Source organism: Sciurus carolinensis, chromosome 11 (assembly GCF_902686445.1).
Source record: "Sciurus carolinensis chromosome 11, mSciCar1.2, whole genome shotgun sequence".
In the NCBI taxonomy this organism is placed as follows: Eukaryota; Metazoa; Chordata; class Mammalia; order Rodentia; family Sciuridae; genus Sciurus; species Sciurus carolinensis.
In genome coordinates, this window is record NC_062223.1 from 47,498,175 (window position 1) to 47,510,860 (window position 12,686).

Sequence of the window (12,686 nt, forward strand, 5' to 3'; positions counted from 1 at the left end):
GTGGAAACAGAGCCACAAATAGCAGAGTGGTTATTGATTTTCTTTTGGGGCTACCACCTGGTTTCTGCAAAACCCTGAACAGCTTATGCCAATTTCCTTGTGTATTTTACCACCTCTTCTCTGCTCCTACCCCTCCCGCATCCACATGGGCTTAAGCAAATGTAAGCTTTTCTCTAGTTTTTTGAAAGGCTAGAAGATTGACTATATCTTAGTCAGTTTGGGCTGCTGTAACAAAATATCATAAACCAGAAGGCTTATAATCAACTGGAAATTTTTTCACACTGTTCTAGAGCCTGGAAATTTGAGATCAGCAGGGTTGGGCCATGGTGTGAGCCCATTTCTTGGTTCATAGATGTCCACTGTATTCTTGCTATAGCCTCACTGGCAGAAGAAGAAAGGGAACTCTCTGAGTTTCACAAGTACACTAACCCCAGTTGTGAGGACTCTGCCTTCATGACCTAGTTACCTCCTAAAGGCCTCACCTCCAGATACGGTCACAATGGGGGCTTAGTTTCAACTTAGAGGTTTTGCAGAACATAAAGGCTTTATGGGACATAAACATTCAGTCTCTAGCAGGCTCACAAAACAAGGGAGTCCAACCTCTGCCTGTTACTAGAGTCTCCTGGATGTTGCCTCCCCTATGACCAGTCTCTTCTGATCCTGTTTTGGGATCAGGCTTGGGTTGACCTTCCACCCCTATTGGACAACCCCTAATGCTGTATGGCTCCTCTTTCTCCTATTCTCATGTTCTCCAGCATGGTCAAATGCTCGCTTCCTTAACTTCTCATCTGGGCCTTCACCTGCTTGTTGAGTGATTGTTTTCTGTGGCTGCTAGAAAAGAATAGCACAACTTTGGTGGTTAAATAAATACCAGAACTTCATTCTTTCACAGTTGTGGAGGCAGAACTTGGAAGTTCAAGTGACAGTGCCTTGATTCCTCCACATGTCCTGAGAGAGATTCTGTTATTTGCCTCTCCCTACTTCTGGTGACTATCACCAATGCTGAGTTTGAGACTGCACTCCAACCTCTGCCTCTGTGGTCATTTTACCTTCTCTTTTGTGTGTCTCTGCTGTTTTTCTCCTATGACACATTTTGTATTGCGTTGAGGGTCCACCTGGATAGTGGGATCCAGGATTATTTTATCTCAAGATTTTTAATTACATCTGCAAAGACCTTTTTTCCAACTAAGGTAGTATTCACCAGTTCAGGAGGTTAGGACAAGGGCACATTTCTTTGTAGGCAATCATTCAGACCTTTACACATAGTAACTAGTACATAAATACCATAAGGAAGAATGACTCTTATTAATGAGATAACAACTTGTCAATAGAGAAATTCAAGTTATCTCTGTTAGTTCTCTTTAGAACAGTGTCCTTACATAGGTAGACTATGGCATGAGTTATGGTTTAGATATTAGGTTTCCCCAAAAAGTTCCTGTGTGACACAATGCAGGAAAGATCAGATATGAAATGATTGGGTTAGGAGAGCATTAATCTAATCAGTGCACTAATCCCCTGATAGGGATTAACTGGGTGGTAACTGTAGTCAGGTGGGGTGTGGCTGGAGGAGGTGGGTCACTGAGATCACTTGGGGTTTATATTTTGTCCCTGGTGAGGGGAGCTGTCTCTCTGCTTCCTGATTCCATGTCCTGAGCAGCTTTTGTCCTCCAGACCTTTATATCATATTCTGCCTCATCTTGGGCCCAGAGCAATGGAACAAGTTGTGTATACACTGAGACCTCTGAAACCATAAGCCCCAAAATAAACTTTTCCTCCTCTAAAATTATCTTGTCAGATCTTTTGGTTACAGCAATGAAAAAGCTGACTTAAATTGTAATGCCAATTCCCATGCCTGTGACCTCCTTTCTGCTATTGTCACATGGGAGACCCTTTTTCTATCCTTATTTTACTCATTCTTTAAGGTTTCATTCAAGTTTAACCTCCTCAACAAAGTCTACTATGATCAATAGTGGTGATATTAAAAGCATCTAACATTTATCAAGAGCTTACTACTTGCCAGGCATGATACACAGAGCATTAATCTTCCTATTGATATTTCCACCATTCTTCTTCCTTTGACTTTTTATAACATTTATATCTGTACCACCATAAATACAATTTAATTATATAGATATTATTTAATTGTCATATATACTACTTTCAAGCTGTGCATGTAGCCTGTGTATAAAACCCTTATAATATTTACTACTGGTATAGTACTTAAGTGTATAGTATATCACTTTAATTTTCTCTTTTAATTCTCAAATTGGTTCTGCCATGTGTGTGCCTTTCATTGTCCTCACTTTTCAGATAAAGAAACTGAAGTTCATAGTTACTATTTGTCTGTGTTCTTTCTATAACTGATGAAATTATAATTTGAGCCAAGACCACTGAACTTTAGAGTTCACATAAACTTAGACGTTATCTTATGTATTGAAAACTTTGTTGACCTTGTCTTCTGAAGCACTCAGATAGATTGGAAGCTTCTTAAAGTTATAATTTTGCTTTCCACAATTGCCTGTTGTTTTATTGATTCTGTCATCGACTCTGTGGGACCTTCAGTTCCTGCAAGATAGTAATTAAATATGGCTAATAAAAAGAGGGTTAGTAAGAATTATTTATTGCATTAATTTACATAGCATGGTAACTACCCCATAGGAAGAACAGCAAAGAGATTGAAGGGTGAATGGCATATGTATGTTTTGGGGAGAGCTAGAAACTAACACATTCATAAGCAATGTTGCACTCTTTCATTATGCCTGGCTGATTTGCACAAGGTTAAAAATGAGCCTAAAATTGTGTTAGGACTCCTCCTGTCCATGTTTAAATATATTTCAATGAGGATCTTCCTGACAGCATGGTTAGATTTGCCTGCACAGGTTTGATGTTGTCCTGTTGTTTGTCTTGAACAATGAATGCCCTTGGCAAGGTTCTCCTGCCTTTTATCTTAAGCACAGAGCATGCAGTCCTTTTCTTTCAATAGTCACCCCTTTAAATCTAACCCTTACACTTCTGCCTCAATTCTTTGGAATGAAAGTTTTGTCTTATTTTTTGATGTACTGAGTGATAGAAATGATTTTTAGCCAAGGTCTATCGATTTGGTCCCCTTAGGAATCAGAATGTTTCTAATGTCCTTTGCAATATAGATGCAAATAATTGAAAGACCCAGCTCAAACATGACAAAAACCACTCCTTCATCTTACCACCCGTTCCCTCCTTCTTTAATCCTATTGTCATCACAGGCAGGGAGTCAGGGAAATCAGCATAAATTATTTTCTCTCTTGTAATTGTAGAAGTCATTAAGTTAGATAGCATTAATAGCATCAGTAGGGGACTGAGAACTGAGAGAGATGTTGACTGAGCCCTGTGGCAAAACTATCCAAGCTGGAAGCAGAAGGAGAGAATTATATGGTGGTTAAGGAATTTCTAGAAATTCTTTGCTGTTCTTCAACAGCAAGACATTTACCCTTCCGAAACCATATTTACATAAACAATGTCCTGGTAAAATTGTCTGGGAATTTTACATCAACTGGGATGGAAAACAGCAGAACTATGTATTCTAGTACAATACAGAAAAACACCATTTAGTTTTCCCTGAATTTGATTTAATTTGTTAATATTCAATTAATTATTTGGGAACAGTTGCCTCCTATTTTGTCTGTGGTAAAAGGATTTATTTTTAAGAAATAAATTTAAAATTCCCCTTTGTCTTAATGGAGAGATGAAAATGTTTAGTTATTATTGTTAAAAACTATGAAAGTTTTCCATTAAGATCACTAGGCTAATATGGCAAATAAAAATGTGAGTAGTTGTGTTGTAAACTCTTTACTTTGTCAAGTGGATTTTAGAAATAAAACAATTGCACATTTTCTTACAATTTTCATCGAGCTCTAAATGGTGAGGATGACAATAGTTAACCATTGCTTCTGACAGCTCACTTGGTGCCAGAACCTGTCTCAGAATTTTCCACCTTTGCCTTATTCAAAATTCATAAAAGTTTTATGACAACACCATTGCTTTAATGTTCAATAGCTTGTCACTGAATGTGGGGCTTCCAAGAGTTACCTCCAAAGGGGAGGAGGGGACCTCAACTGTACCCAGGTAAGTTCTTGACTCTCACCATAGAAAATAATTTTAGGGCATATCATATAGTTAAGTGCACACAGAGATTTATTCAGTGACAAAAGTAATAGGTGTACCAATCAAAAATAAATAAATGAGTGAAAGGAGGATCAGTAGAGGAGAGGATGGAGGATAGGGGGAGGCAGGAGGAGAGGAAAGTGAGGGATCATGACTAAAATAGAGTAAATCAAATTCCATGCATGTATGATTTTATCAAAATGAATCCAACTACTATGTATAACTCTAATGCTCTAATAACATTTTTTTTTTAAAAAAGGAACACAATGGGCAGGATACACATTCAAAGGAAGAGGGAACATGGGTACTTGAGACTTAGACTATACTTTTGGGGTGTCAGTCTCTTCTTTTAAGGGAAAATTTGCCAGGATTGGGCATGGGGAAGTATATGGGAATATCCTCACCCTGGTGAACTCAGTTCACCAGGCTTGGCTCTTTCTTGCCTCACAAGACCTTACTGCTGGTCCGGTCTGGTCTTCTTCCATGATCTCCAGGCTAACATTGTGTCCGCTATCTAGATCATGTTCGCTATGTGCCTATTTCTATGTTTCTTAAAATACATCTCCCTTTGCTTTATTTAAGCTGAAAACACATTGTGTAGGCTAACAGTGCACTTAAGCTTTCATCAAAATGAGGCAGTTTTCATAGATGAGTGAATTTATAGTAACTCTAAGATTTGTAGGTTTCTCAGAAATTTGGGAGTGACAGAACTGGAGGATAAAACAGGTCTGGGGAGTAAGTCTGATTTACAGCTATTGTCTTTTTCCTTCCCTTCTGCCTTCTTTCTGCTTGTCTTTCTTTCTTGAATTCTACCACAAGCTGATAAGAACATTAGGAATCAGATGAATTATGTACATTTCCCAAAGTTACACAGCTAGTCAAGGGTAGAGCCAGGATGTACCCGCAGGCAGCTAAACTATAATAAGTTTGCTGCTAAGTATACCACCTTCTCCAACTGTATGCATCAACACTTTGTTGTAAATGAGCAAATATTTAATACAACTAACAATGTGACAGTCTTAACTTTATGTGAGCTCTTCACTCGTAGAAAACAGCAATGGGTAAGAAATCTTCTCACCCTTTAAGGACTACCCTGAACTGGGATATTTCAAATAAAACCCACCTACATTTTCCTCATGCCTGCCATAAACTCCTGGATCATTTTACCTGCCTTTAAAAATCCACAGGACCCTTCCTTTTCCTCGTAACATTCCTCATTAATGAATACTCTCCCTATTGTAAGAATCTAAATAAAATATTCTCCATGTCTGTCATACTTATCTTTCCTGTCTAGTGCTGAGCTCAGGGTCAGAACTCCTTGTTCTGGAGTGCCCCTTTACTCCACCCAGTGAGGACTCTTGGAGTTCTTTGTGTTCTGCAAGAGTCAGGACTGGGACCCAGTGGGGAGTCTGATTCCTGCTCCTGTGTTGTGGACTCTGTCCATGGGAAGATTGGCTTAAAGGTAAACCATTGCTTATAAAAACTTAACATTCCTAAAATTCCTAGAAATTAAGGAAATTAACTCCTAGGAATCTGTATTGAAACCAACTCAGAAATGTATCAAGATTTCAAGTCCATATATTAGGCAAATTTTTGGCCAACAAGACTCTAATATATTTTAGTTTTAGAAAAAACAGTTTTCACTTGTTTACCAGTTTAAGTAACATTGACAGTTTTTTATTCTACTTGAATATGTTCTTTATAAATGTATATGGGTTTACTGATAAATAAGCTAATATATCTTCTATTTGATTTTTAAGTTATAAAAAGTATAAATTTACATTTGAATAATTATTTCAAAAATTTTATTCCATCAGCAATTACATTTCACAGTATGCCAGCTAGAAGATAATTTCTAAGATCTTTAGGTGACTTAAAACCTTGAACTGATATTAAATTGAGTTACTTATGGCATATTCATTAGATTCAAAAAATATTGACAGATGAATTATTTATCATAGTTTTAAATTTATATCTTTCACCTTTTCTATGCTACAGAGAGGTGAATTAGATGGACCTGTTCATTTTTGCCACTTTGAGTTGTGTTATAAGGATATGTATAGGCTATAAAAGTTGTGAAAAACTTGTGATAAGGAAATTTTATTTATCATTGGTTAAAGTTGACTAAGAGTTGACTTTTTTTTATAACTATTTTTTTTTTTTTTTTTTTTTGGTGCTAGGAATTGAACCCCACACATGGCAGGCAAGTGCTCTACCACTAAACTACATACACCAGTCCTAGTCACAACATTTAAAAAAAACTTAATTATCAAAAGTTGTACTATTACCAAACTTGAACTAATTTTCTGTTAAAGTAATGATTTTTCTTTTTAGATTATTGGTTTCTTTTTAATAAGAAATAATAAAATATTTTTCTTTCCCTTCTGTGTCACACAGTCTCCCACAATAGCAAAGATTCTGGGTCTTAACAAAGTAACCTTCTATGTTTACACTGATTTGATTATATATTGATTATTAAAGAAAGCAAGGTTTCTTACCTAGGTAAGCATGACTTCACCAAGTACACCCATGTGGTAGCTGGAGAGCTTTAAGACACCTAACCAGTGAGGCTGTATACTAAAAGATTTCTTCTACCAACCTCTTAGAATCCATGGAGCTAATCACACTCACAGTTCAACAACTGACTCTTGAATGTAATCGTTTATATTAATATTTGTCTTTGTTTTTTAGACATCTGTCTTTTAAGACTCCTGACTCTAGACTCCTAAGACAACTGAGCTTGCTGGTATCTTTCAACAGATAGTTCAACTAGTTTTATAGGAACGGTGTCCACAAGAGTCACTCCAAGCCTGCTTCACCCCACTCAGGTCTATAATTGCTTCTGGTTTTTTGGTGATGTATGATATTCATTTGTTTCATACAAAAAGAGGAGACTGACATCTGAGACCTCTGTTCCCAGTAAAGAGCACTAGGGGCCAAACCCCTTGCTTTTGCATATTTCCAGTTAAAAACACACACCTCCATCCTTCCTCTTACTAGGAAAATAACATCCTGTAACATCCACAGGATTCCAGGTTGGGTCCCTTGTTTATTATTCTCTGTAAAACCCACTGGGGCCCTCATTTTCTTTGAGTCTTTCCACATTAATGAATGTTTTCTGTGCTGTAATAACCTGAATAAAGTCATCTCTTCAATCCCCTGTGCATTTGGCTGTCACATAATTTATTCATCAGTTTCTCACAACGACCTTATAAAGCAGGTATCATTCTTATGTTGTGCATGAGAACATTACATTTAGAAAATTTAAGAAACTGAATCAAGTTTTTATGGCTAGTAATTGATGGAAATTTTCTGATTTTAGAGTCGATGCTCTTAATCTGTAATTCATATATCACCATAAAGGACCTAAAGGAGTCATATTATTCTTTTCATATATCACATTCACCTTAGGAATGAAATATTCAATAACCTTCCCAAAGCTGAAAAGGAGAGTGTATTGTATTTTTTTTAACTTAAAACCAGAGTCAAAGTCTGTAACTTGATGGATAGCCACTGTCTTAAGTAGGAAAATGAATTGTATTATTAAAGATATTATTAGTACAGGGACTTTGTTAAGTTTGAAACACACGACCAAACTACTAACTATATATACATTAGTGATGGTAGAAGACCATATGAACTAGAACTTCCTTGAAAGATATATCAAATATTTTGCTGGGGTCTTACATAGAAGAAATCCTCTAATATCATTGTAAATCAAGCCTACTCCTATGTATATTGACCTTAAATATTGATAGCTTAATATTATTTGTTTTATAAAGGTTGGTATATCACCCTGCTAAGAATCCCTTATTTTTCTTATATTTTTAAGTAAGTATCTCATTGTAAACTCCATACTTTCCTCTCCTACCTATTTCTGTAGCATATTCTCAGGCCACAATAAACATTTTAGCTATAGTTTGTTCTTTTTTTTTTTTTTCTCCTGAGTGTGAGACTGAACAAATAAAACATAGAGCAATCAAGCTATTACTTTGAAGAGTGGCCCTTATATTTTTGGCAATATAATATTTTACAATAATTTCTGGAATGCTCTGTCTCTCAGAAATTACGGTGCTTTTAATGTAAGAGAATATGCATGTGTGAAGTTATTCTAAAATGAAAGCCACAGTTTGATATTGTCTTAAAAATAACTTTAATTTGGATCCAGGCAACTTTATCACACTCTTATTCAAATGATCTGCTTTTAAGTGGAGAAGATTTAGTACATCTAGTGAAGTATCAGGGAAAATACCATAATGTCTTAAAGAAACCTGCTGTTGCTTAGAATACTGCACGAACGATTACCATCTGCAAATAGTTATTTATTACTTAGTTATTTTTAGATCCTTTTTTTTTTTGATGCATTGCTCACAGTAGCCTCTGGGTGCATTTGCAGAGTTTCATAATTAGCATTCCCAGTATAGATTACACACAACACAGAAGACAACATAAATACAGGATGTATTCACATACGTCAGCACATAGTTACACAAAATAAACAGGTGAGTGAGGATATCTTTCATCCAGACTTTATCAGCCAAAGAGATGATCTAATAATTCCTTGAAAGTCAAGAATCTTAAGTACTTGGCAGTAATAAAGGAGCTACTTCTTCATCTAGAAATTACGGTTTGTTTCTGGGCTGTGCCTTGTCTCTATAACTTTTAATGAGGTGATAAAATGTTTATGTTCTGAAAATGAAATTATTAACTCTGATATAAAAAAGAACAGAAACAAAAACAAACAACAACAACAACAACAAAAGCAAAAACCCTGCAAAATTGCACTTCCACATTGTGGATTAGTCTATTGCAACTCAATTGCAAAAATAGTTAACATAACCTCTAATGTGGAATGTGCAAACATTTTACACATGCTAGATATGACATGGGGAGGGTCTGCCCTAAATAACAGTATCAAGGGTCTCCCAAGATCTTAAAACAACTGGGGATATTGTTGTCAGAATTAATGTGCTGGACTTGTGTTGGACCCTGTTCAAAAAATCTCATCTATGCACAGACCCAGATGAGTGACTCTGCATTGGGACACAAGTGACTTGATCAGTTAAGTTGGTTACCTGTAACTTGAGTGACCTGAAGGATGACTTAAATCAATTTAATTCCTTCTTTTGGAAAATTTAAAGAAAGTATGTGAAACTGTTTAACTGAAAGATCATGCTAGTAGTGGGACTAAGTCAGCCTTTATGGAGTCTGTTCACATGGAGAAAAGAAAAAGCAGAACTCAGCTGGGGAGTAGCAGAAGATAAAAAGAAAGACAGAAAGATGAGGGAGGGAGGGAAGGAGAGAGGCAGAGAGAGAGAGAGAGAGAGAAAGAGACTTGGATAATCATGTTTTGGTCTTTGTTGAATTTTGGTCTTCAGCTCTTTTTCAGACTCATGTAAGATCTGACTATATCCTTACACTGTTGTGTCTGAGCTGGCTTAAACTGCTTTCCATTCCTTGTTACCAAAAGAAGTCTTAATGAAACAGAAGTTGTAACTGAGCATAGTACATCCTGCCTTTCTGAGAACAGGCTGTATTAGACCAGAAAAGAAAAGAATCCTTTAATGTTAACCACATTTACTAATTGGGACATGACACTAGCAAACGTCACCATTTCCTATGCAAATGTAGTGGTATTCGGGTGTAGAACTGTGAACTCTACCCTCCTCCCCAGGACTTTCTCTTTAACTTACTAGGAGCCTACTAGCCCCCTATCCTTTTCCAGGCAGGCACTTAGAATATTACAGAGTCTGCAAGAGGGGACTGAGGGAAAGAAGGAGAGAGATGCTCTTCTGGGATCCCAACTTAGAATATATCAAATAGCAGTGTTGTAGAATTAAATTGCTTTAGGATTCAGGTGCATTAGATGCTGTATATTCACTAGGCTCCTTTTCCAAAAGCCTGTGCTATTAAACAACCAATATTTTCAACTTTTGAACTGTATCTGTTCAGATCCTGGTTATATATTATTTATACAATGTTGTTTTCTTCTTTTTTCTGTCCCTGATTTTCACTTGGCAAGATTTCTTGTCATGTAGCCCTCAACTCAAACAGTATCTCAGGAAAACTACCCTCAGTTACCCACCTAAATTTGAAAATCCTTTCCCCAACCCTCCATTATTCTATATGATTTCCTCCTAACATTTATCATTGTTGGAAATCATCTCATTTGTTTCAGAATTAGGACTTAGTTTTCATTTACGAGTACCACTTAGAGCATAAACTAATGTCTGAGATGATGTAGATGCTCAATAAAATTTTGTTAGATTAATGAATAATAGCATTAACAACATTCTGAACATTTAAACTAATGTCATTTGTAGTCATTCTGAAAAAAAAAAGAGGAAAAAAAAAGCCCCCCAAATTCCACATTGGTTTTGAGTGAATTTTAGATTATGAAGATCTAATAAAATTTTACTACCATGTTATTCACTGGCAGGTTGATTACAGACCTTTCAATTCTAAGGAGAATTTATAAGAATCATTCCTAGCCAACTTGTTGCTGAATTTCAGGTACCATAACAAAATTTGTATATCTGTTATCTAGTCTAAATGATGTCTTAACTTGTGCAATCATGACAAAATGCCATAGAATGGGGGGCTTAACTAACAGAAATTTATTTTCTCACAGTTCTGGAGTTGGAAGACCAGGACAAAGGTGCTAGCAAAGCAAGTTTCATTCTGAGGCCTCTTTAGACTTCTATGCAGCTGCCACCTTGCAGTGTGCTCAGATGACGCTTCTTCATGTGTTTCCTGAGGTGATTTCTCTCCTTATGAGGGCACTGTTCCCAGGTATGGGCTCCATCATTATCATCTCATCTAATCCTAACACCTCCCCAAAGCCCCATCTCCTAATACCATTATGTTGGGAATTTGGATGTCAACATAAATGGATTTGGGGGGAAGAAGGTAACATTCAGTCTACAAAGCTATGACTGATAGTTATTACTTTAACATAATGTCCATATGATGCTCTACCTTTATGATTGTGGAACATGCTACCCTACATTTTCTTATCGAATCTGCATTCATGGTCTTGTGAAGCACACAGATACTGTACTTCCTAATTTTATAGATAAGGAAATTGAAGTTCACAAAGATTTAGTATCTTGAAGGAAGTTCTGCAGTCAGGAGGCCAGAGAGATAATCCTATAACTCCAAAGTCTGCTCTTTACTTCAGTCCCTCAAGTAATTCAAGAGTAATCGTTCTGATCGAATATTTAAGGTTTTTCCCAAGGATGGTTGTGAATCATTAGAATTTTGCTGTAAATTGACAAATATACCTTCAAGTTCAAACCAATGTATGAATTTACATAAGGACTCATGGTTAAAAACCGTCCAAAGAAAATAGGCAGTGTATGCCCCGTCATGTGGCCCTTGGAGATGACAGCTTCTGGTCCCTGTGCTTCCTCAAAACAAGAACTGCTGTGGAATTCTGCCCGGGAAGTAAACTTGGTGAGTGACATGCTGCTGTCTGCAGTCGGTGATATTCAACTATAAGTTAACCTCCTCATCACAGGTATACACTCAGCTTTGTTTTGGCTTTTTGTTTTAAAATATATCAGCTGGCTAATCCCCAAATTGTGTTTCTACCTTCAATCAGGAGTGGAGAAAAGTGAGCAAATAGCAGAAATAATTCTGGATAGATTTCCTAACTGATTTATACCCAGTGAAATTTCTTCCACTTGAAAAATCCTGCCTACAACTATGGTCCTTGTTGCAGAAGGCACAGTGGTCGTAGGGTCTGTAGGATAGTGATACCACTCCATGCCTCCATCTTCCCTTGATTCACCTCTGTCCTGAGTTTGTTCCTGGCTGGTGCCAGCAGACAAGTCTGTGGATGATTTTTATCTGTACCAAGGTTGGTACTTGATTTTAGATCAGTCTCCACAACTGCCCTATTTCCTAATCACATAAAAGGAAAAGAGAACAAAGAGATAAAAAGATGATTCTACTTTACCTTTTTATAGTGCATCTAAGAGTGAATCTCAATTGAGGTTTTGCACCACACTGGTGTGTCACTGTTAAATGTAGATTGTGTTACAAATACTGGGCTACTTAAATTTAAGAGGGACAGTTTTTGATTGATTTGCAATGAGAAAACTAAATCTGAGATAATTTAAGGTTATGTCAATTTAATTTCGTCTTCTTGCCTTCTGAGATATATTCAGAGATGGAGGAGGAGGGGCATCGTCACAGCCAGGAGGTCTGGAAAATGCCTACAATTCAGTCTATTTAGTGAACATGCAACTGCTAATCTGGATTTGCCTAAGGGAGTGTGTTGTACATATGCACCACATCTGTCTGTGTGGAGAGATGGTGAAGGGTTGAGAATCAGGTCAAACACTGTTTTTTCATAGGTCTTAGTTTGAGCTTGGCATATCTTCAATCCACTCTAATGGCATTAACTGTATTTAAAGGAAACTTCAGAGATTTTAGTGTAGAAGTAATGGCTTTCCCTTTCCTTATTGGATCCTCTGCTTAGTTTTGCTTATTCTCACACACGACATTCCTCTCTAATGAGCCTTCGCCATGGGTGCTTCTGT